Source organism: Thrips palmi, unplaced genomic scaffold (genome assembly GCF_012932325.1).
Source record: "Thrips palmi isolate BJ-2018 unplaced genomic scaffold, TpBJ-2018v1 HiC_scaffold_1, whole genome shotgun sequence".
NCBI lineage: Eukaryota > Metazoa > Arthropoda > Insecta > Thysanoptera > Thripidae > Thrips > Thrips palmi.
The window spans coordinates 10,292,468-10,315,788 of NW_023144620.1; the positions used below are offsets into that span (position 1 = coordinate 10,292,468).

The 23,321-nt window shown below is 64.6% G+C and overlaps 1 long non-coding RNA gene across 1 annotated transcript; it reads left to right on the forward strand.

The window, feature by feature from the left end:
- The first annotated feature begins 120 nt into the window (after window positions 1-120).
- Window positions 121-23,272, forward strand: LOC117640564. Its single transcript, XR_004587432.1, has 3 exons — window positions 121-244; window positions 16,844-16,956; window positions 23,227-23,272. It is a non-coding gene; the product is annotated as an uncharacterized LOC117640564 (long non-coding RNA).
- Window positions 23,273-23,321: the final 49 nt, after the last annotated feature.

The window sequence follows — 23,321 nt, forward strand, 5'->3', positions numbered from 1 at the left end:
GTAGGGGTCGCCGTTCCGCCACGCCCCGCGCGCCGCCCGCACCGCGCACCGTGCGCCGTCCCGCCTGGAGACGGCCACGGGAGCTGCAGGGCCGCAGGCCGGAGGGCCTGGAAACGTGAACCGGAGGTAGCATCCCTGGACAAAGACAGCGAGGGCCGAGGACGGCGGCCAGCGCAGCGTCCTCAGGCCGCGGCGCAGGGCTGCAGGGCCGCAGGAAAGCAGGGCCGCAGGGCCGTAGGCACAGGTAAGCTGCACCAGCGGGCCGCTGCGGGCCGTGGCGGGCAAGGCTGTGCGGCTGTGTGCGGCCGTGCCACCTGTTCGTGGTGGAGGCTGCGGGCAGGCCGTGCTGCAGACAGGTGCTGGGGCGTCATCGGCGTCATGCAGATAGATGGGCCGGTGACCGGTGGGAAGGGAGGTGCTGCTTACCCCACGCCTGCTGCCTGCTGGACCTCTAGATGAGGACGTTCATTTTAAATTTAAATGGTGGAAATAGCAATTTGGTACTGATGAAAAATTGCCAGCTTCAAAAATACGAAAGTCACAACAGCGACAGAGTAGACGTGCTGGTCTTGCCGACTGACTGGCACAAGTTTTAGTAGTTTCTTGACTCAAATCACGGGCAGGACTTGAACTAGGCGCTGGCGGAAAGCACCCGCTTTCCCTCCCGAGACACCACCGGCGCCACGTCGTCCTGAACGTCCTGAACAACGACAGGGTGCTCAAGCTCGGCTGGAGCTTGACCGACAACCCCATGCACTACACAAATAATACAGTCGACTGCGCGAAAAAATTATTTCATAACTTGAAAATAATTTTTGACGATGACGTTTGAGGCTGCTGCCTGCTGCGGGAGTGACGTCTGGCGGGCCGCTTCGGGGCCCTGGCGGCCTTGGCGGCCTTCGCCACGGATTCCTGCCTCTTTGTTTACGCCGCGTGTGCAGATCGGCGCGACCGGGCAGAGACCGGCACTGCCATAGGCACTACCATGGGCACTGCCATGGGCACTGCCACGGGCACTGCGCTGCACCGTACAGCTGCACTCGGATCAATGAGCGGAGCGGCGCAGCAAGCGCAGCACCGTGTGTCCTGATGCGGGTGGCGCCTGCCGTGCCGAGCCCTTCCCCGACGGCATGGCGGCAGTACACGGTATTATTGTGACAAAGGGGAGCAAAGCCTGGAATGGACGCGGCGCCCTACCCCCTCCATCTCTCTCTCTCTCGCTCCTCTCCCCCCCCCCTCCCCCTCATAACACACACAACCCCTTTGTCGCCGACGACCACGCCACTGGCAGCGATTCACAGATCAACATCCCTCCCCCTCCCCCTCCCCCTCCCCCTCCCCCTCCGTTCTTTCCGGTCCGTGAAGCCTCAATGTCTCCGAGCGGAGCGCTGAGTGGCGGGGTTTGCATTCCGCCGCGTCACCGCGTCACCGCCGGCGTCTCGGTCGGCCCTTTCATGAGGACCAAGGACTGGGATCAGCCACTCAATGGCGGCCTTCGTCTGGGCCGAGGCCTGGGCAGCCCGGATTGTCCTGGACTGGTGGCTGGAAGGGCCGCTGGAAGGGCTGGAGGCTGGAGGGGCGCCTCTCTTTGTACATGTCTCTATTTGACCGCCACCATATGGCCACCAGCGTGTTCCCGAGTTCCCCACTCGCATGCGGGAAAAGTCCGCCCGCGCGCGTTTGTGTGTGTGTGTGTGGGTGTGTTCGTGTCCGTGCGTGTGTGACACGACGACTGTGAAACGAGACCCCGCGGGTGTTCCCGAGGGTGCCGAGGGTGCCGAGGGCGTCCCCGGAGTAGGCCATCGCCACGCGCCTCGGGGTGCCCTTAGGGGCGGAGAGCGTCGAAGGGCGGCTGTAACTTGGCGGGGGCCTAATGCCTTCAATTCAAGTCGCCCACCCTCCAGCCTTCAGCCAGGCGAGGCAGCCAGGCAGCCAGCCGTTGCGGCGCCACCGGCCCGCCCCGGCCACGTCACAGTTCATTTGCACGTTCAAGCATCACTCGTCGGGGGAGGCCGTCGATAAGGGCCGGGATCAGAGGTCGGAAGAGGGATTAGGCCCTCGGGAAGGGGGAGGGGGAAGGCGCCACCGCCTGCCGCACCTCCAGCCCACAGACCGCTTCCCCCACGGCTTCCGCTGTGCTGGGCACGCCGCCGAGCCGCAGGGCCTGCATTTGCAAACGGATAGAGAGAGACTTCGTGTCTCGGTGTTGCGGTTGCCAAAACATTTCCTTGCGAATGTTGCCTCGCTGAAATGAACAGTCAACAGTCAGGGCGGTGTGCGATGGTCGGAGATGAGAACAGCGGGCAGGTCCTGACCCACCGCGTGACGGCCGTGACGGCGTTACGCGCTGTGCGACCCCCTCCAGTCAGCGCCTGCGGGTCCGCCGCCGGCTGTCCCGTTGCGCGCCGCCGTCGGCGGGTTGCCTACTGCCCGGGCGTTCGCCGCCCGCTGCTCCGGGGCTCCGTCCTTGCTCCGCCCAGCGCTCGGCTCGGCTCGGCTCCTCGCTGCGGGCAGATTCCGGGCGAGGGCTCCTGTCTCCCTCGCACCCATCCGGCTTGCGCCGTGGGAGCGAGAGAGAAAGAGCTCCAGCTCGAAATGGAGTCTGCAACGCCGTCGCGGAGGCGGCGGCCGTTTTGTCCCGGTGATTCATGCCTTCCCGTTCTCCGCCGCCTGCCTGCCTGCCCGCCTGCCCGCCTGTCTGCCTGCCTGCCTGCCTGCCTGCCTGCCTGCCTGCCCCGTGCGACACGCACGCCGCGCGCCTCTTGAACAGCGAGCGCGAAAAAGAAAACGGAAAATGCCGTTGATGTCGCACAGCAGTGCCTCGCCGGGAGTGGGTACTTTTCGGATGAGGGACGTCATTTGAGTGTGTACTTGACGCTGATCCCTGGACGCGATTGGGGCGCTGAGACCGGCGAAGGCGAGGGTGACAGAGTAGTCGAGGAGGTGGTCGGGCAATCTTGGAAAATACAGGGCGGGTGAGCGGCCGGGGGCGGGCAGGGGGGCGTGCCGGGGGCGGGCAGGGGGAGGTGCCGGGCAGGGGCGCGCTTGCAAAGGCGAGATGAGTATCGCCGGCGCACGGCAAGTAAAGCACCAAGCGCCCCAACACGACCACAATCTGGCAATTAGGATCAGGGGACGGCGTGCCCTCCGCCCCCGCCCCGCCCCCCGCCCCGCCCCCGCCCCGCCCCCCGCCCAGCCCCCGCCCCGCCCCCGCCACTGCGTGTCGCCCGGGGCAGAGCTCGCGTTGGCGAGAAAAACCCCGGAAGCTTTTGCGTGAGTTCGCCGTGGAGGGGGGCTGCTTTGCTTATCGACGGTGGAGGGGGAGGGAGAGGGCTCCACGCACACAGCAGGTTTAATGCCCCCGAACGCACTTCCCCCTCTCCGAACGAGCGTCGAGCGTCACGCCGAGCTTCTCGCAGGCGTTGATCGACTCAACGCCGGACATGGCCACAAAAAAGGTCCTCGCCGTGACGCCCCGAGCCTAGCGCGAGCCTAAAGCAAACCCTACGCAAGTCTAGCACAACCCCAGCGCGAGCCTAGCGCGAGCCTAGCGCGGCCCCGGCAGACCTGTTGAGTTTGTTGTTCGATGCATTCACGGGACCCAGGACCCAGAAACCAGGACCCGCCATGGGAACTCCGACGGCTGTGCGAGCCCCGGCCCTCGCGAGGCTGTCAGCAGCAGGGGTCGGGAGCGGTGGACCGGCGTCGACCCACGACCCACCGGGAGGCCCACCACGCCCACCACCACAACCGGGAGCTGGAGGTTTCTCTCTCCCATGAGCGCGCGAGAGAGAAAGGGAGAGACCTCCCACGCGAAACGCGGAGGCTTGTCAAAGCCCCTCCCGCGGGGCTTCAGCCAGGCGGAGAACTGGAGAACCGCAGACTGGATCGGGCAGGCGACGCTGAAGGCTGTACGACTGGAGGAAGCCATTACGGGGAGCTGCACTTCGGGGCGCGACTGTGTGTGTGCGTGCGTGTTGCGACGACAGCCAGTCATGTCGCGGCCGTGTGCAAAGTGATCCAATTAGGAGAGGCGCGGCGTGTGTGTGCACGGGGCGTGGCGGGGCGTGGCGTGGGGTGGGCCCGTGGCACAGTGAGGCGTGGCGAGGCGAGGCGAGCACAGCAACAGGGCTGCCAACGAGAGGGCCCACTTGAACTTCGGCGGTGTCAGGCTGAACGAAAAGGGAGGCAGCAGTCTTTTCGAGGTTGGCAGTATCGTTGGCGAGGCTCGGCGGGCGGTGTTATTGTAATCCGCGTGTCCTTCCCCGGTCGGTAAGTGTTCGAGGGTCGTCTGGCCTGATGGGTTCAAGGAGGGGGCCGAGGCGGCGCCCTCGGCGGCGGCGACGTGTCAAAAGCACTCCGCGCCAAAATTTGTCGAGCACGGAAAAAAAGGATTAGTTGTGACAACTAACATGTTAGTTGAAAAGCGTCCAAAGAAGATTTTAGTTTCCACGACTAAAAGTTTGCTGCTCGAACGAATTTATAAGTTGGAACGACTAAAAAACTACAGTTGGCTCAAGGATAAAGTTGATTGTGCCTACACTATGTTAGTTGTGAGGATTAACACGACCGTCACGGAAGAAAATAAACCACGCACAGAAAAAAAATCTGCGGCGGGAATCGAACTTAGGACCTGTCGCTTGTCTATCAGAGACGCTGCCCACTGCGCTGCGGACATTCTTAGGAGACCCGACTTTCGGGCGATCATTTAATCGTCGCTTGTCCTAGCATCGGTCAGTTTGCTGTATCAGCGTCATTGGTCATTCTCCCGCTATCAGCTCACCACAGCGCAGTGGATAGCCTCAGCAGCTCTCAGATCACAGATTCCGCGATCGATACCCGTTGAAGGTTTTTCTTATACGAAGCTTCTTTTCTCTCGTGACGCTCATGTTAGTCATCACAACTAACATAGTGTAGGCACAATCAACTTTATCCTTGAGCCAACTGTAGTTTTTTAGTCGTTCCAACTTATAAATTCGTTCGAGCAGCAAACTTTTAGTCGTGGAAACTAAAATCTTCTTTGGACGCTTTTCAACTAACATGTTAGTTGTCACAACTAATCCTTTTTTTCCGTGAGGGTCGCTCTTAATCCCCCGGCCGCCTATAGCCGTCCATCCTGGTTGCGCGCGCGACGAGGCGGAGACCGAGGCCCGTCCTGTCTGGCGCGGCGGGGCTGGCGGGGCTGGCGGGGCTGGCGGGGCTGGCGGGGCCCAGGGCCGCGGCCTGCCCAGGCCGAGGGGCGATAAGAAAAGGAAGAATAGCGAACGAGGCTCGCGAGGGGAGCAGCGGCGGAGCGAGAGGGAGGGAGAGGGAAAATAAGTTAGACAAGCCGCGGGATAAAACGGAATGGCGGAGGCCGAGGCCAGGGCGTCAAGGTGGCTGCGCGGCGGCCTCGACGGCCTGCTCCGCGCTCCGCGGCGAGGTTCTGCTCGAGGGCGAGCCTCTCGGCAGGGCGTGCGTGCGTGTTATCTGCATTGCAACCCCACCCCACCCCCACCCCACCACCACGCAGGGAGGGAAACAGATTTACAGGGAAGGCGGACGGGACGACACACTGTGGCACATACACACTCGCTCACTGCCGCGCACCCACACTGACGCAGACGCCGGGGGAAAATATGAGCCGAGCGGAGGCGCGGCCGCTCCGCGGGCCTTGAATGCTGGATGCATCATGGAGAGTGAAATATATCGTCTGGAGGGAGAAAGTTTACTTTCTGCATCGGGCTGTCGCCGTGGCTGCTGGCGCGGCAGGCGCTGGGTCGCGGCGGAGGCTGGGGCCTGGCGGGGGCGGCCCACCACGCCGTTCCACTTCATCAAAGCCACCGAGTCGGAGTGCCGCGGCGCGCCGAGGCCGATTCGATTAACGAGCGAGGCTCCGATTGGCGCTGCACTCGCGGCACGCCGAGGACGACGACGGCAGTGTCCTGGCCGGCCAGACCGCGCGCCGGGCCACAGAGTCGCGTTTCAACGAAAGCATTTCCCCAGGAAAAAAGTTGTTTGCGCGCGCGCGCTGGCGCGGGCTTGAAGCGGCGCACGCGAGCACGAATGCGCCGCCGAGGGCGCGAGGGGGCGAGAGGGCGAGAGGGTGGCGGCGGTAATGGGTGGGGACAAACAGCTCGTGTTTGTGGAAACGCGCAGAACGCGGAGCGCGGCAAGCAACAGCGGGCCTCACAATGCACCTGCCGAGCGCTCGGGTGGCAAGGGCTCTTCGGGTGGAAAGTTCTCCAATGGCAAGCTGTCCTCGGCGGCGATGGCAAACCCTCTGGCGCCCCTCTGGCCGACCCGGTCAGCCCTTTTCCTCATTTCCTGCTGTCCGAGCACGGCCAGCACGGCCAGCACGGCCAGCCGAAATGTCACCGCAGCGCGGCACCCTCCCATTCAGCACTCTCGGGCGCCCCGTGGTCGCGGCCGTCGTGGCCATCGTGGCCGTCGTCTCGGGGATAAGGTCAGCCCAGCCCACTGAGCGGCTAGCGGCTCCCAGAGGCTGATGGGGCGCGCTCCGTCGGCAACCACTTTCGGCCCCAAAATTCCAAATTTGGACCAGTTCCAATCGTTCAAATTGAAACAAATTTATTTAAAGTGGATTTCATAGGGTTCAATTCTTCCTATTTTTTCACGAAGCAAGCGAGTTGCTTTTTCGTGTACATTTTCTTGTTTGTGCCCGTCCGGGCTATAAACTTATTTTCCACACCGCTAGCGCTGCTGGGCCCTGAGTCGGCCCACCGTGACCGAATCGGGGGTCCGAAACGAAATCGATGGCGTGGAACCGGAGCAAGCGGACGCCCCAACAAGCAGACTGGATAGGACGCCTCACCACGACGAGCCGCCCCGCCGAGCCGAGCCACCCCGCCCCGCCCCACCCCGCCGCGCCACGGGAAACACAGGCTGACGACGCTGATCACTCGGCCGGCCGTTGCCATGCCGGTGCCCACCCCGCCCCATACCGCTGCCACGGCCAGTGCCTTTGTCTCCGAGGGTTCCCGCGCGCCCTTGACTCCCCGCGACACATTTGGAGTGCCCGCCGAGTTTATGGGGAGACACGCCCCGCCCCGCCCCGCTCCGCCCCGCCCCGCCCCCACTCCCCCACCCCGCGGGAGGTATCATTCCAGGCCGCGGTGGGCCTGCAACTCATGCCGTGCAGCATAGGCCGGCGGGGTGGCGGCGATTCGCGGCGGGTATCGGCGCCGTGCTGAAGTTATTGCCGTACCGCAAATGGACCTTAGGCTCATGTTTCATGCATGCACGCCGCGGCACCACAGCCGTGGCACTGTCATGGCGGTGCAGGCGGGGTGCTGCGTGCAGGCAGCCGTCGCATCGCGCGCCGACGACCGACCGACCGACCTGCACCCGGTCAATTATTAGTGGTCGTCCCTGGAAGCGGCGTGCGGCCCGTGCGGCCCGCGCGGCGCGCCGTCTGGACGCCACACGTCACGACTCGTCACGGACTCGTCACGCCAGGGCCCGGGCGCGCACGTCACGGGACGCCACATGCAGTGTGGGGGACGCGGAGCAACGAGTGTTATTTGGCGGTGCCGAGCGAAGCAGCAAGCAGCCCTCACAATGAGCCCCTAATGGGGCCCGCAGGGGGAGGGGGCGGGGGCCCCGCGTTATTCAAGTATTCCAGCCAACCTCTCCGCGTGCGTGCGGAGCGGTGCGGAGGACCGGGCCCTGACGAGCGGAGCCCAGCTGGGGCTGTGTTGTAGCCGGGGGCGGCGGAGCCGAGCCGAGCCGAGCCGAGCCGGGGCGGTGCCGCGTGTCCCTGAGGCCTGGGTGGCCTGGGTGGCCTAGGCCCTAGGCCGGCCGAGTGGCGTCTGTGGCGTGCGTGGACGTGTGTGCCGGGCCGGCCTAGGCCAGCCTACCGGCACGGGGGCTCTTTTATGCTGCGGTCTGTCTGCCTGTCTTTTTCTGTCTGTCCGTCTGGCACGCGTGTGGCACCCGATCAATAAGGCCATGCAATGGAGAGGCCCTCCGAGAGGGCGACGAATGGTGCTATCCGTGCGGTGGCTCGGCCTGCTCTGCTCGGCCTGCTTCGCGGCATTTCGCAGTGGCGGCGCGGCGGCGCGCAGAATGGCTCTGTCGATCCATTCGGACCAGCTGGCTTTCCGGCTTCGACAGTTCTTTTTTATTGCGGCCTCGAAAAAAAATCCACACACACCAAAAAGCGTCATTTGCAAACCGTCCGCTCGTGTATACGTTGGACGAGGGGAGAGGGCGGACACCCGCGCAGAATTAAAACGGGGCCAACGATACCCCAGCGGGCAGAAGTTACGCCGCCCTGTTACGTCGTGGGTGTGAGAGGGTGTGGGTGAGACGCCACGTGTGTGTCCCCACTTTGGGCCCCCGCCTCGGCCCCGGCCACCGCGCACCGCGCACGTGGCTCCGAGTGGTGCGCCACGGCGCCGCCACCCTGTACGTCCGACTGGCCGCGCTGTGCCGTGCTGTGCTGCCCTGCAGGACTTGGCGGCCCCAATCGGGCCGTATGCACCGCCCTCTTGCGTCACAGCAGGCGTGCACTCTTCTCCTGCCCAATCTCGCCCCCCTCACCCCCCTCTCTCTCTCTCGCTCGCTCGCTCGCTCTCCAGCCCAATCTTGCGCCCCTTTCTCTCCCACCCTCCCCCACACACTCGACAGTCTGTCGCACTGTGAGGCGCCCGTGTGGGGTGGGGTGGGGGTGGGGGCTGCTCCGAGGACACGGCTGTGGTAAGCCTTTTCAGGAGCGAGGTCGGAGTCCCCGCCGCCGTCCTTGCCAAACTTTTCCGAGCTTCTGAGTGACACACAGCGATGCCACGAGGCGGTCTGGGTTCCCGGCGAATTTCCACGACAAACATTCAAATTGTGATTCATCGCGACTTGCATATGGGACTGGCAAAAGCGCCGTCTCGGCCCCGGCAGTGTGAGGCTCCGCGATGGAGGCGCGAGCGCTCACGCCAGGCAGCGGCGGTCGGGTCGGCTTGTTCTAATGTCTGGAGGGTCTCCTTGCAGATAAAGAGCGACGCATCGATTGGCGACGGCCACACCGCCACACCGCCGCTCTACAGGTTGGCCTCAGTACTTGCCCCCCCCCCCCTCGCCAACTCGATCCCCTCGGTGCCCGTCCACCCCGTCCACCCCGTCCACCCCGTCCAAACCCCTTGACGCAGCACCGCTCCCCAGTCTCAGTGGCCCCGCCCCGCCCCGCCCCGCCCGGCCCCACCGCAACCTGTCCCGGCAAAGTAATCCTGGAGAAGGTGGACTTCCTTACCAGGACACACAAAGGCCAACCCCTCCGACTGCGGTCGCTCTAAATTACGAGCAAAAGGGACAAAAGCGCTTCGCCCGCTTCGCCCGCTTCGCCCGGCAGGCAGTCGGACGGATCGCGCCCCTCCCAAGCACACCCTGAAGAAACCGGCTTTGACGAGGATGCATGTTTTTGCAAGGTTTTGCAAGGTCTCGCCAGGGCGTGCTCGAGCGCTCATTATCCTTCGGCAGAGAAATGCTCCTCGGGCAGAGAAAAATGCTCTTGGTAGCTCTTGCCAGAAAAAAATGCTCTTGGGCAGCAGAAATACATTGCCGCCACATGAAGTGGGTTAAAGTTTCATGTCTTCTGCTTGCACGTCAGGGTTGACGTTCCCTTTTCCGGCGACTGTGTCCAATACGCTCCATGTCCAGCAAACACTCCTGCGTCCACTCCGGCGCGCCGGGGCCCGGGGCCAGCGGGGGCACATCACGCCGCTAACCCCACCCCCGAGCCACCCCGCACAGCAGACTGATTTCCGAGAATCGTTCGTCGCTCTTTCTCTCTCGCACTCATGGGGCGTGCCGTAAAGGTACGGAGACAGGTAGGGAGACGAAAGCGATTCTCGGAAATCGGTCTACAGGCCCGCGTCCGCGTTCCTGCTTCCAGCTTCTCCTCCATTCTGTGTGCAGTGCGCAGTGCAGGCCGAGCCAGGACTGCCGGGCAAGCTGCCGCGCTGCCGGGCGCCCCGGTTCCAGGTCAACCCCGTGGAGGATCTGGAATGAGGCGGAGAGTGGGAGGGAGGGGGGGTAAGGTCATATGGAAGATAGGTCTGATAGATGCATGCTGGGAGACCGGGCAAGCCGGCAGGCAGGCTGGCAGGCAGGTAGGCGGTCCTCCGCTGCGGCCGGCGACGGATTCGGGAGGGATTAGCTGCCCGGTCTCCCAGCATGCATCTCGGTTGCGCAGACCTATCTTCCATATGACCTTAAGGGGGGGGGGGGGGGTCCGAGGCCCTGGGGCCGACTACAGCGGGATGAAAGTCACCTCCCTGGGTACCGCAACCAGGTCCGGCCTGGTCCGACCACGTCCAACCAACCGAGAGTCGCTTCGTCTCTCTCTCTCTCTCTCTCTCTCTCTCTCTCTCTCTCTCTCTCTCTCTCTCTCTCTCTCTCTCTCTCTCTCTCTCTCTCTCGCAAACATACCACCGCCCGCCCGCCCGTGGGTGCGACAGAGACAGAGCGACGCTACGGCCCTCCAGACTGCAGGCCGAAGCAGGTCCGACCCTAGCGTGACTCCCCACCCCAGGCGCGAACAGGTACAGACAAATGTCCTGAGCGGCACCGGCCGCGCCGCGCCCCGCCCGATCGCTAATTGTTTCAGGCCATTCGCTTTAATGAGTCGGCTGGCGGGCTGGCGGGCTGGCGGGCGATCTCGCACTGCAAGGCCCCTTCGAGCCGGGCCGGGTGGCCGGGCGCCCGGTCGTGGAAAAGAACGAGGAGGGACGCGGCGGCAGCGGAATCGGCCGGTAAATACCGATTCGGCCGAAAATCGATTGGCCAGCCAAACTAGCGGGGAAAGGAGAAAGGGCAGCGGCGCGCGCCTCTCCGCGGGAATCGTCCCTCGCTGCCCCCCCCCTCCCCGAGTAGTTTGATCCGCCTGCTTATGCGTGTCGCCGCTCAACCCCTCCCCTCCCCTCGCCCCGAGTCGACCCCATATAGTCGCCGTTCGGCCGGGCAGTAAAACCTCGCCGTGCCTTTACGACGCGAGCCGAACTAAGGCCGAACTCGACTGAACACTGTCGGGGACTTGGGCCGAATTGTGGCGTCACTACACTGGGAGGTGGGGCAGGGGCGTGCACAGCTCGCCTCCTCGGGAGGGGCGGTGGAACCTTTTTTTTAGGAACTTTGCCTAACTTCCAGGAGTTAGACGCCAAAACCTGCCTCAAAAGTATACCTTTTGGGGTCCTTCGGGGGGGGGGCGATCGCCCCCTCCGCCCCCCCCTTGTGCACGCCCGTGAGGTGGGGGTGGGGGGGCGCTTTTCACGCCCGGGCTTATCAGGTGTCCGGAAGGCCGGCGCGGCGGGGCGGACGGTGGGCGGGATGGCCGGGACGACCCGAACCCTGGCCGCTGGCCCCGCTGGCCCCGCCGGCCGACCCTTTTTTGTGGCGAGGTCGCGCCACCGATACGATCCGCTGACCCTGACTGCGAGGCAGCCGGAGGAAACTGGGCGGCTATTGTGGGAGTGCGAGAGGAAAGGGCCACTCTCACGCTTTAGGTTCATGCCGGCGGTGGTTTACGAGGCCGTGATGTTCCTCCCCTCTCTGCTCACCTTTGCTCGACCGCTGTGATGCCTTTTCGAGCCTCTCCATGATATCTTTTTGACAGTTGTGACACGATTTTGTACCTCTGCGCTTTCGACCGCGTGTGCCGCAATTTGGGACCTCTGTGATCTGTTTTCGATCGTCTGGGACGCGATTTCGGGCCTCTGTTATCGTGTTTTCGACCGTGTGACACCTGACAGTCGCTCGGGGCGTTTGCAGTGGACGCGGTGGCACCAAAGGTACAGTGCTGCAGGGCGTGGGGTGGAGGGGGCCTTGTTTTAAGGCCGCCCAGGGACGCATCTATTCATTATTCAATCAATCCCATGGCGGTTGTGTCTCCTCGGCTCCCCCCAGCCTCCAGCCCAGCCTCCAGCCCAGCCTCCAGCGAGACGGCCGGCACCGCCTCGCCCCGCGCTCCCAGCAGCGCCCCGTCGCCCCCGCGTACGTCTCCATTTTGGTGATACTCCCAAAAGCGGTCGTTCCGTTTTACGGCTTCGGCGGACGAACGAATGGCGTGTGCGGCTGCGACGACTCGCCCGTCCCCGTCTTATTAAAAACGCGTGCCGCCGCGTCGTGGTGACGCCGCACAGTGGGCCAGAAGACGTCCGCTGGAGGCGGACGAAATTCTGGACGCGTTTTGAGCTTCAGAGTCGCTTAATGGGACTCGAACCGAACGTGTGACCCCACCAATGGATCCCTCGTTTAGGAGCGCAATCCATTGGTGGGGTCACACGTTCGGTTCGAGTCCCATTCAGCGACTCTGGAGCTCAAAACGCGTCCGGGATTTTGACCGCCTACACCGGTCTTCTGGCCCACTGTGCGGCGCGGCGAACGCCATGGCATCGCCAAGGCATCGCCAAGGCATCGCCGGACGGAACAACGCCCCGGCCGCCGGAAGGCAGTCCTGCCAATACCCATTCTTACCGACCAATTTCGCCTTTATGATGGCGAGGTGGCAGGGCGTGGCGGGGCGTGGCGTGGCGGGGCGGGGCGGGGCGGGGCGGGGCGGGGCGGGGCGGGGCGGGGCCGAGCGCCCTTTCTTTTTATCGATCACGCTCTCACCGGCCGGACTGCATGCCATCCGCCCGGCCGCGCCGCGCCGCGCTGCGTTTCACGGCATTAAGCTATCAGCAGTTGGCACGACTGACTACTAATAACGCCGGCATCGCCCCGCCCTGCCCCGCTTTGCCACGCCGCCCCAAAGTTCCCTAATGCAGCCTTCACGTCCACCGCCCGCTTTTTCGCTTCATAAGTCGCATCCGGCACGTGAGCGGGCAAGCATCCCGCCGCCGTTGCGATACTCCGGCGATTTACACGGGAAAGTTTTTAATTCGTTTAGTATCGTCAACATTCTTTTTCATCCGGACTTCCCTGGCCGCCATCGGCTTGCCTGTCTGCTGCGTTTCTTTTCCGCGACTTGGCAACGCCGCGTTCGGTTCCCAGGCTTCGCAGGCTTCGCAGACCGGCCGGCCCTCGCGGGACTGCCCCGGGGCACGTCATTGTTACGGCCCTTAAGTATTCATGCCCTGTGGTGGCGGCACGGCCAGGCGGGCGGTGGCGGCCCCGCGCGCTGGCCGGGCCCCGACCCGACCGCGCCACCCGGCCACCGCCCAGTGCCCGGCCCCGCCGCGCTGGAGGCTTAGCGCCCAACTTGCGCGGCCCCCGGCGCCCCCGGCCGACTCGTCGGGGGAGTCCCGGGTGGTAGTCCGCGTCCCCGCCGCACAGTGGGCCAGAAGACCGGTGGAGGCGGCCAAAACTCCAGACGCGTTTTGAGCTCCAGAGTCGCTTAACAGTCCTCGAACCGAACGTGTGACCCCCACCAATGGATTCCTCGTTCGGAGAGCAATCCATTGGTGGGGTCACACGTTCTGTTCGAGTCCCATTTAGCGTCTCTGAAGCTCAAAACGCGTCTGGAGTTTTGGCCGCCTCCACCGGTGTTCTGGCCCACTGTGCGGCGGCCCCCGCTGCGCGCCCCGCGTCCCACCCGAACGCTGCGCCGTTGCTGTAACGCCGCACAGGTGGCGCCGTCGCCCCGTCGCGGACGCCATCTGCTTCGCTCTTCATTCCACGCACGGACTGTGGCGCCAGGGTGTGCGCGTGCGTGCGTGCGAGTGAGAGAGTGGGCGAGTGAGTGAGTGAGTGCGAGAGAGGAGGGGGCTTCGCTATTAAATTTCAAGGGAGCGTGCAGCCACTGCACGCCGGAGAACTACTACTGAGCGCGCCACCGCCAAGGCGTCACCCACCACCGTCCGCGTGCACCGGCCGGGCCGCGCGGAGAGGCCGGCTGAATGCCCAATCTCAGGACCTCTCAGTACTTGTCACCGACACTGTAGGGCTGCCGGCAATTTCTTTCCCGGGGAAAGCCTGTTTGTGAAGAGTGCGCGGATGCCTCGACCTCTGACCCTCCTCAGCGCGGTTAGTCTCGCGGGGTGCCCACGGGCCGAGCGGCCGAGCGGCCGAGCCCTGGGCGCGGTGTGACCCACATAACGAACGTAACGAATGACGTGGCGGGGCGTGGCGGGGCGTGGCGGGGCGTGGCGTGCTGCGCCGCGATAAATTAGCGGCCGGCCGTTACCTCGAGATGTTGTGTTGTGCCCCCAGGCCGCGGCGCTTCCCCCTCCCCTCCCTTCCCCGCACCTCCACATGGACCCCGCCACGGACAACCCCTCCCTGTGCCCCGGGCCGCCCCCCTGCCCCCTGCGATTCAAATCCTGCACTCGGCCTCCCTGGCCTGCACCGTGCCGCCAACAACACAATATCGGTACAACAGTCGAGGTTGTGGGGCAGGGGGCCGCCGGGGGCCACTGGGGGCCGTGTCGAGTCGCGTGGTCGTCGATAGCTCTGCGTCGTGTTATGTCGTTATTGGTGAACACATACAGTTCGTGTTGACCATTCCATCTGACTGTCTGACTGTCTGCCGGTCTACCTGTCTGCCTGTCTGTTTGTCTGCCGGTCTGTCTGTGTGTCTGCCTGTCCGCTCGCCCCTCCAGACGCCCAAGCGGAACCCGCCGCGCCAGGCGCCCCGTTTTTTTGGATGAATCATTTATTCAAATATGGCTTCCAGGCGTGCCTTGTCGACCGTGCATTCTTCCCCCGCTCCGCCCTCTCCCTCCCTTCTTACCTGCCGGGCCGAGCTCTGCGGCGGTGGGTCCACCGGAACCAAATTATTCCACGTACAAAATGGGGTCACCGTGTGAAGCACGCTCTTGTTGCTGCTGGAGCCGGGGCTGGAGCTGGCCATCAACGCCAACAAGGCAGGACAACGCGCGCTGATGAAGAAGTGAGAGAGAGAGAGAGAGAGAGAGAGAGAGAGAGAGAGAGAGAGAGAGAGAGAGAGAGAGAGAGAGAGAGAGAGAGAGAGAGAGAGAGAGAGAGAGAGAGAGAGAGAGAGAGAGAGAGCGGCCCGGAGCGGCCTTCATTGAACCGCACCTGAAGAGGGCGAAGAAGGCCTTGCTAATGATGGGGGAGGGGGCTCCGTTCTCGTCGTCGGGCTGGGCGTTCCGCACGCGTTCGACTCCAGCCAGCCTCTGGCTTTGCCTCTGGCTTTGCCTCTGGCTTTGCCTCTGGCTTTGCCGTGCTGCCTGCGTGCCGTTATTGCCCGCCGCGCCCCTGACGTGCCCCGCCGCCGTAGCGCCAGGCTGCTAGCAGGCACTGGCAGGCTGCAGGCAGCGCGTAGCGTGGCGGCTGAATTAAAACGAGGCGCGGTCAAGGGGGGGGGGGAGCGTTAACGAGCAACGCGCGCGGGGAAATTCAAATTAGTATTTATCATGGTAGGTCCGGACCTTCCTTCCTGGGGAGGGCCGGCGGGAACCTGCGCGGAGAACAAGGCCGAGGGGCAAGGCCGGCGAAAGCATGGTGGGAGGGAGAGAGAGAGAGAGAGAGAGAGAGAGAGAGAGAACGTGGCGCGGGTTGTGACGCTGTCAAGCCGCGCCGCCGCCAGGCCCGGCCAGGCCGCCCCGACCGCGAGCAGGGTGGCGGGGCGGCAGGGAGCGGGCGAACGAGAGGGCGGCGAAAGAGCAGGCCGCACCGCACCGCACGCCGCCGGCAAAAGGCAAAGGAAAGGCCGAGCCGACAGGCCGACAAGGAACCCCGTCGCCGTCGTGCCGTCGCCGTTCCTCAAACTTGATTAGAAAGCGATTAGCCTTGCGGGGCGGGAGGCGGCGCGGATCACCTCGCCGCCGTGCCGCGCTACGCCGTGCCGCGCTACGGAGCGCTCTTAACTTTCCTCGTCGAGTCGGCAGGGCGGCAGCGCGGCAGCGCGGCAGCGACTCTGCTGGTGTGCGCCCCTTGTTACGGGCGACCCCTCCCCTCCCCCTCCCCCTCCCCTCCCCTCCCCCTCCCCTCCCCTCCCCTCCCCTCCCCCCCCCCCCTCCCCTCCCCCTCCCCTCCCCCTCCCCCTATCCCCCTCCGCGCCCTTACACTGGCGTCGGATTGCAGCATCAGGTGGAGGCAAGCCGAGGCAAGCCGAGGGGCGCGGCGTGGCCTCCGACAAAAGCCTCAGCGCGCACCGCACGGAGCGGGCCGGGCACGGGCAGGGCCTCCCCCCGGCCGAGCCGAGGCTGAGGCCCAGTAAAGCACGCGGAAGGCGTCGCGGCCGTTTTGCTCCGTCATGGTGCGAACGCAGGCGTGGCCGGGCGTGGCCGGGCGTGGCCGAGGCCGTGGCGCCATCCGGGTCGTCCCGCCCCTCGTCCTCGTCGTGCTGGTGGCCCGGCATGGCCCCGGCCTCGGCCCCGGGGTACGATTCGCCCCTGACATTTCCGGGGCTTTCTCGGGCCGGGCCTCAGCTCGGCCCCTCCAGACTCCAGAGCCGCAGCCGGAGCGAGAGCCAGAGCCCCGCCAGCCCCCGGCCGGCACGTATGCAAGACCAGGCCGCCGCCGCGCCTGCACCCTCTTCACGCCACTGTCTCGCTAAGCCCGGCCTCGGCCGAGTGGCGGCGTGGCGGCGTGGCGGCACGGCGGCCCGCAAACAAGGGCGAGAGGGAGACGACGGCGACGGCGCGAGGATAACCCGGAAGATGGAACGGCGGACGTGGAAAGTGAAGGGGAAACGGCGACAAAGGGACGCCCAAAAGGAAGGGCGAAGAACACAAGCCCCGCACAACCCCGCGCTGCACACGCGTTAAAATAATTGATGTGCTACGCCCGTCTCCGCCGTCGCTCGTCGTGTGTGTGTGTGTGTGTGTGTGTGTGTGTGTGTGTGTGTGTGTTTGTGTGTGTTTGTGAGTGTTTGTGAGTGTGTGTGTTTGTGAGTGTTTGTGAGTGTGTATGTGTGTGGCTGGCTGACGGCCTTCCCGTCTGCTTCCAGCGCGGCTTCCAGCCCCTCGCCGCCATGGCTTCGGACGACCTCGGCCGATGAAATGAAGCGGGCCTGCGCGTGCTGCCGCCCGCCGTCGCCTCCACCAAGCGGCCAGAACGAAGGTACAGTACCACGCCGTCGTCTCTTTGCTTGTCGCTTCCGAGCGGCGCCGCCCCGAGTCTTGTTTTCATCTTCCGTGGAAAAGAAAAAAAGAGATTTTTCTTTCGTCCTCGGAATGTTCTGTGCAGCGGCCGGGAAATCCGGATTCCTCAGTGTGCCACCGCGCCGCGCTGCGCCGCCCGGCCGGCGACATGCCGTCGGCCCGACCACCCCGCTCCGCTGGAGTTGATACGCATTTGTGAGGCGGAGATTTAGGGTGGCGCCGCGCGGGGGGCGGGGGCGGCGGGGATGGGGAGGCCGGAATGGGTCCGGGCCGCTCGGCCTAGTAGTTGTATTTGTAGTCGCGGTCGCGATACGCCCAGCGCAGTGCCATGGCAGTGGCGTGGCAGTGGCGTGGCAGTGCCGCCAGGCTGTTTAATGTGGTGGCCCAGTGGCTGCGTATCGCTGCGTATCGACCGCACCGGCGTGGCGCTGCGTGGCGCTGCGTGGCGCACAGCGGTGGCGGGCGTAAGGGCCAGTCCGCACGCAGTCCGCCGAGAAGGAGGCCGTTAGGTTAGGTAAGTTAGAGGTTAGGTTAAATTGGGTTTTTCCTACTTTTTCCATTTCCATTTCTTTTCGTGACGGAGCGCCTGCTGGAAGCTGGAAGGCAAGCCCGCCACGCTCCGGTGTCGGCGTGTTGCCTACCGCCACGGCGCTCCGGTCGGTCGCCAACACACCCTCTCCCTCCGAGTACTAAAAGTGAGAAGCCCCGCAGACGACGGGCGTTTGATTCGCAGCTTTCCTTTTCAATTTTTTATCATCAGCGCCTCGGAGGAGGAGGCCGCTCGGGCGAGCGCCGCGCCAGGCCTTGCATGGACGTGGACGGAGTGGTTCGGGAAGGCGGTTCGGCGGCTTCGGATGGGAGATGAAAGGCCAGAGGCGGGCTGGGCTGCAGGCTGGAGAGAGGGGAGCGGCTCCGAAATAATGAAAGAGTTTGCCGGCGGAACACATGCAAAAAACACACACACATACACACACACACAAACACACACACACACACACACGTGGACGAGCACACGGAAATGCAGAGAAACGAAGCAAAGCAGAGCCATAAACGGGCGGATAAAGGGCCTGGCACGGCCTCGGCCAGGGCCAGGGAGTCGATGATGGCGGCAAACACAAACAAAGCCGAGGCCGAGGCCTGGGCGGGCCGGGTCGTGCGACACGACGAATTACAGGCCTGGGGCGCGGTGGTGCGCTGCGGCCCGAGGCCAAGCAGGCCGAGGCGCTGCACAGTGGGCAACAGTGGGCCAGAAGACCGGTGGAGGCGACTAACATTCTGGACGCGTTTTTAGCCCCAGAGTCGCTAAACAGGACTCGAATCGAACGTGTGACCCCATCAATGGACTGCTCTCCAAACGAAGAATCCATTGGTGGGGTCACACGCACAGTTCGAGCCCCATCTAGCAAATCTGGAGCTCAAAACGCGTCTAGGGTTTTGGCCGCCTCCACCGGTCTTCTGGCCCACTGTGCACTGGTCGCCACCGGAGCATCTATCGGCAACACCGCTAAATCCGACGCGGAAGATCGAGAAATAGCGCTTCAAGTGTTTTCCGAACCAGTGTCTTATTTCATCGAAACGACACAACGAAAAGCGTTCGCTTGCCTGCGAGGTGGGAGGGCAGGACGGCGGCCAGCTTTCCTGGTCCATTACTCATTGGCGGTGAAAAGGTTGGTAGAAACGGGGAAACGCTCTTTCTTTGGTTGTCCGGAATTCTGGAGGGAGTAATTAAAAGCGGAAGTCGCGGAGCGTCGCGCCGCGCGTGGCACTGGTAAATGAATCATTTCGGAGGGTGGCGGCGGCAACTGCTGTGGGACCGAAAAAAAAAAAGATCCACGTGGCTAAGACGCTCGCCTTGAGACCACCTTGAGATTGTGAGTTCAAATCCTCACGTACTTTCTTTTCACTGAAACGAGCATCGTGCGAATCAACGCAGCCGTCCCTCGCCGCTGCGCCCTGGGCCCTGCGGCCCGCGGGGCTCGGGGTCCCCGCCCTGCCGGTCTGCCCTTGGCGGCCCTTGGCGGCCCTTGGCGGCCCTTGGGCCATGCAATTGAAGGGCGCGAGCGACATTTGCGCCCCCGGAGCCTTTTATAGAAATCCGGGCTCTGCCCCGGAGCTCTTCAAACACATCGTCTGCTCGTCGCGGCGCAAGGTCGGGGTGTCGGGGTCGCGCTGTCGCGGCGGCAGGCCGTGGAGGGGGTCTTTGCGGCGCCTCAAGGACTTAGGGGTGGTTGCCGGAAATGAGCGGGGCTGCGTGGACCATTGGGCCCCGTTTGGGCGGCACTGTCGTCGTGGCGCGGGGAGGGGAGGGGAGGGGAGGGGAAAAGGGAGGAGGGCAATCAATCGCTGACACGGCGGCCCACGCTGTCCGAACAGACGGGGGCAACCGGAGGCAACGAGCCTCACTATTGGTGTCGGCAAGTGTAGGAAATATCGGGAAACATTCCCGAGAGCGGGTGCGTGTCAGAACGTCAATAGAACTTTGAACCGCCGAAATGTCTAAAAACCAGTTGGCTGCCTTTTAAGGCGGCTACTGCGTCCAATCTACCGAGAAGGCATTTCTTCACATTTACATTTCTTTACAGTTTTTTTTCACTGCCTCTGCCAGTGGCGTGTGGGCGTGACGGCGCCGGTCACGTGGTGACGACACCGCGGCCCTCCCCGTCCTCAGCCCGAATCGCAGTCGATCCGCAGTGTCAACCAAAACACTGGGGACCCCGCGCCCCGCCCCGCCCCGCCCCGCCCTCTGTCGCAGAATGCAGAGGACTGCCGGCGGCATCAAAACTGTGGCTATTTACAGCCGCGGGTCGCGTCGTGTCCGTCGTGTCCGTCCCGCCCGCGGCCTCCCCTGGAGGGGCTCACGGCGGGGCGGCGGCGCGTCGTGTCGTCGTGTCCGTCCCGCCGCGGCCTCCCTGGAGGGGCTCACGGCGGGGCGCCGCGGCGCGTCGTGTCCGTCGTGTCCGTCCCGCCCGCGGCCTCCCCCGGAGGGGCTCACGGCGGGGCGCCGCGGCGCGTCGTGTCCGTCGTGTCCGTCCCGCCCGCGGCCTCCCCTGGAGGGGCTCACGGCGGGGCGCCGCGGCGCGTCGTGTCCGTCGTGTCCGTCCCGCCCGCGGCCTCCCCTGGAGGGGCTCACGGCGGGGCGCCGCGGCGCGTCGTGTCCGTCGTGTCCGTCCCGCCCGCGGCCTCCCCTGGAGGGGCTCACGGCGGGGCGCCGCGGCGCGTCGTGTCCGTCGTGTCCGTCCCGCCCGCGGCCTCCCCTGGAGGGGCTCACGGCGGGGCGCCGCGGCGCGTCGTGTCCGTCGTGTCCGTCCCGCCCGCGGCCTCCCCTGGAGGGGCTCACGGCGGGGCGCCGCGGCGCGTCGTGCAAGCCCCTCCAGCGCACCCACACGGACGCAAACCGCCGTCGGGCGTGAATCGACCGGATATTCGGAGCAGTAAAATTGCCACTTTGCTGCCTCGTGCCACGCCGCGCCACGCCGCGCCACGCCCCCACCCACACGGCCGCCGCGCGACGCCGCGTCGCACTTCGCGTCGCGTCAGGCGAGGGAAGAGGGGGAGGGGGGGCCGTCTAGGGCCGCGCGGCAGTGCCGCGAGCAGGGCGAGCAGAGCAGGCCCATCTAGGAGACTTGACCTGGCACGCCGCCAGCACACACACACACATGCACGCTAACACACTGAGACAAGCAAAGCCCCGAGGGGTCGCATGTCCCCGCAGAGGTTTCTGTTTTCGCGCCCGCATGCGTGCGTGTGTGTGAGTGCGTGAGTGTGAGTCCGTGTGCGTCGTCCCTTTCCGCCAAGCCGCCCTGCATGGCGAGGGATCGCCGCCTCGCTTCAAGTCGCTCTGGTCGCAGTCATCGCCCCATCCGTCCCGAAGAACGACCCGACGACGCACAGTGGGCCAGAAGTCCAGTGGAGGCGGTCAAACTCCCGGACGCGTTTTGAGGTCCAGGGTCGCGTAATAGGACTCGAACCGAACGTGTGACCCCACCAATGGATTGCTCTCCGAACGAGGAATCCATTGGTGGGGTCACACGTTCGATTCGAGTCCTGTTTTAGCGACTCTGGAGCTCAAAACGCGTCTAGAGTTTTGGCCGCCGGCGCCGGTCTTCTGGCCCACTGTGGGGCGGGGCGTCGCTCTGCAGCACGGCAGCACGCAGCACGGCGGGGGCGCGTTGCAATATGCAGGGGCCGCCGGTGTCACTGACCATGTCCACATTGGGCCGAACCCGGCCGAGCCTCAAACACACACATCACGAAAACGAGCGTCGAAAAAAAAAAGGGAAAAACGAACGCCGCCGGCACATTTTTGCCGATAAAGTTTCCGCCCGCTTTCACGTTCACGTTGAGGACGGCGCCGCACCGCAAAAACTGCGCGCCACTTTTAGCGCTTTCAGTCCGAGGACGAGCCGAGCGAGCGAGCTGCTTTGTGGCGCCAAGCCGAAAGCCGCGAAGGGAGCGGAGCGGAGCGGAGCAGAGCGTGTGTTTCGTTTGAGGGCGTTTGGCTCGGGGCGGAGCGCAGCGCGGCGCGTCGCGGCGCGAGCGAGTTCGCTCTTCTCTTCGCTCGCAGCGCTTCGCCGCTTCAGTCAACTCCTCTCCCCGGCTTTACGCTTTATTCCGCATCGCGCCGTGTGCTCCGCTGCACCCCCCCCCCCTCCCCTCTCCCTGCCCGACGATAATAATTCTCCGGCCTCCTTTTGTTTGCCCCTCTTTTTCCCGAAGCCGTGCTGCTGCAGCCCTCCATTATAATCGAGCCCAGTTTGCCCCTCCCCCCCCCCCTCCCGGGCAAACCCGCTCGACGGCCCGCGCGCTTCAAATCTTTAAATCCACTACCCCCCCCCCCTTCCTCTCCCCTGCTGATGCTTGTCCGGCTGAATCGCCCCGCCCCCGCCTCTCGTGCCATTGATTGAGTGCAGTCATTGTGCCCTTCGAAATGACTTCCATTCAGGCAGGCGCTCCAAATCCCGGGGCTGTCACCCCCACCCCCTCCCCCCTCCCGCACCTGAAAAGTGTCCCCGACCGTCCGCCGGTCCGCGAGATAAGGGCCCGCAGACTGATTCCAAGAGTCATCTTCGTCGCTCTGTCTCTCTCGCACCCATGAGGACGCCCCACGAGTGCGAGAGAGACAGAGCGACGGGAACGGCTCTCGGAATCAGCCTGCAGGCAGGACGAGGGCCGAGCCGAGGGCCGAGCCGAGGGCCAGGTAAAGGGCGGCGGCTTCGCGACCAAATGTCAGACCGTCTAGTCCGGCGCACCGCGCGCTCCTTGGCGCGCTCCTGCACTGGAACAAATGCTCCGCAGTTCAACTTCCGCCCGGCTGTCGCTTCAAAAGTCTATGCGAAAAATGTGATTTTTTATCTTTTCTTAAAATCATTTTTTGTGAGCGGAAACATTGCGTGGGCGGGCTGCTGCAAGCATGGCGCGTCCTGCCGTCAGCCCAGTGCGGTGGGCTCGCCTTGGGCTGCGCGCCGCTGGCTGACCGCACCGGCCTCCGCATTTTATTCCAAACCTGTTTACCTCGGAGGGAACGTGGGCGTGCCGTGCCGTGCCGTGCCGTTCCCCGCATTGCTGTAATTCGGGAGGGAGGGCCTCTGCCTGCCGTCGTACCTGCGAGTCCTGCCGGTCCTGCCGGTCCCGCCACGCGGTATTGACATTCCAATCTCCTCGGAGGGGGAGGGGGAGAAGAAACTGGGTTGGAGTAAAAAATTCAGAAAAGTTGGGAAATGATGAAGAAAATGGCGGCGGCCCGGCGCGATCGCCTCTGGATGCGAGCCGCCCCCACAAACCCCCGCTTTATCACTTTGTTTACACGACAGTAAAGGCTGGTGGGCTGGTGGCAACTTGAGACATTAGTTGGCAGGCCCGCGCCCTGCCCGGCCTGCTGGCCCTGCTGGCCCTGATGGGGATGCCGTCCCTTGCTTCCCCCGGGATGACTTCCGGCCAGCCTCTACTACACACTGCCCCCCCCCCTTTCCTTCTAGCACTGCGCCCGCCCCTGCAGAGCCCGGCCGGGGACCGCATGGCGCCCAGGGGATGGCCGCGCCGCCCCGCGCCGCCCCGCGCCGCCCGCCCTGCAGGCAGGATGCTTAATGCGTATTAGCGCGTTCTTTTTGCTCGCTGTGCGTTCCTCGCTGTGCTTCCCTCGCTGTGTGTGTCTTGCGGTGGACCACCCCCGTGGCCGCAGGGCAGCGTTAGCGTCCACCCCGCTGACCTGTGCCTTCTCCTTCTGTTCCAGGGCGATGACAGTGACGGACAGCGGTGGGCCTGGTGGGCCTGGTGGGGCTGAAGGGCCTGGTGGGGCTGGTGGGCCTGGTGGGCCAGGCCGGCCCT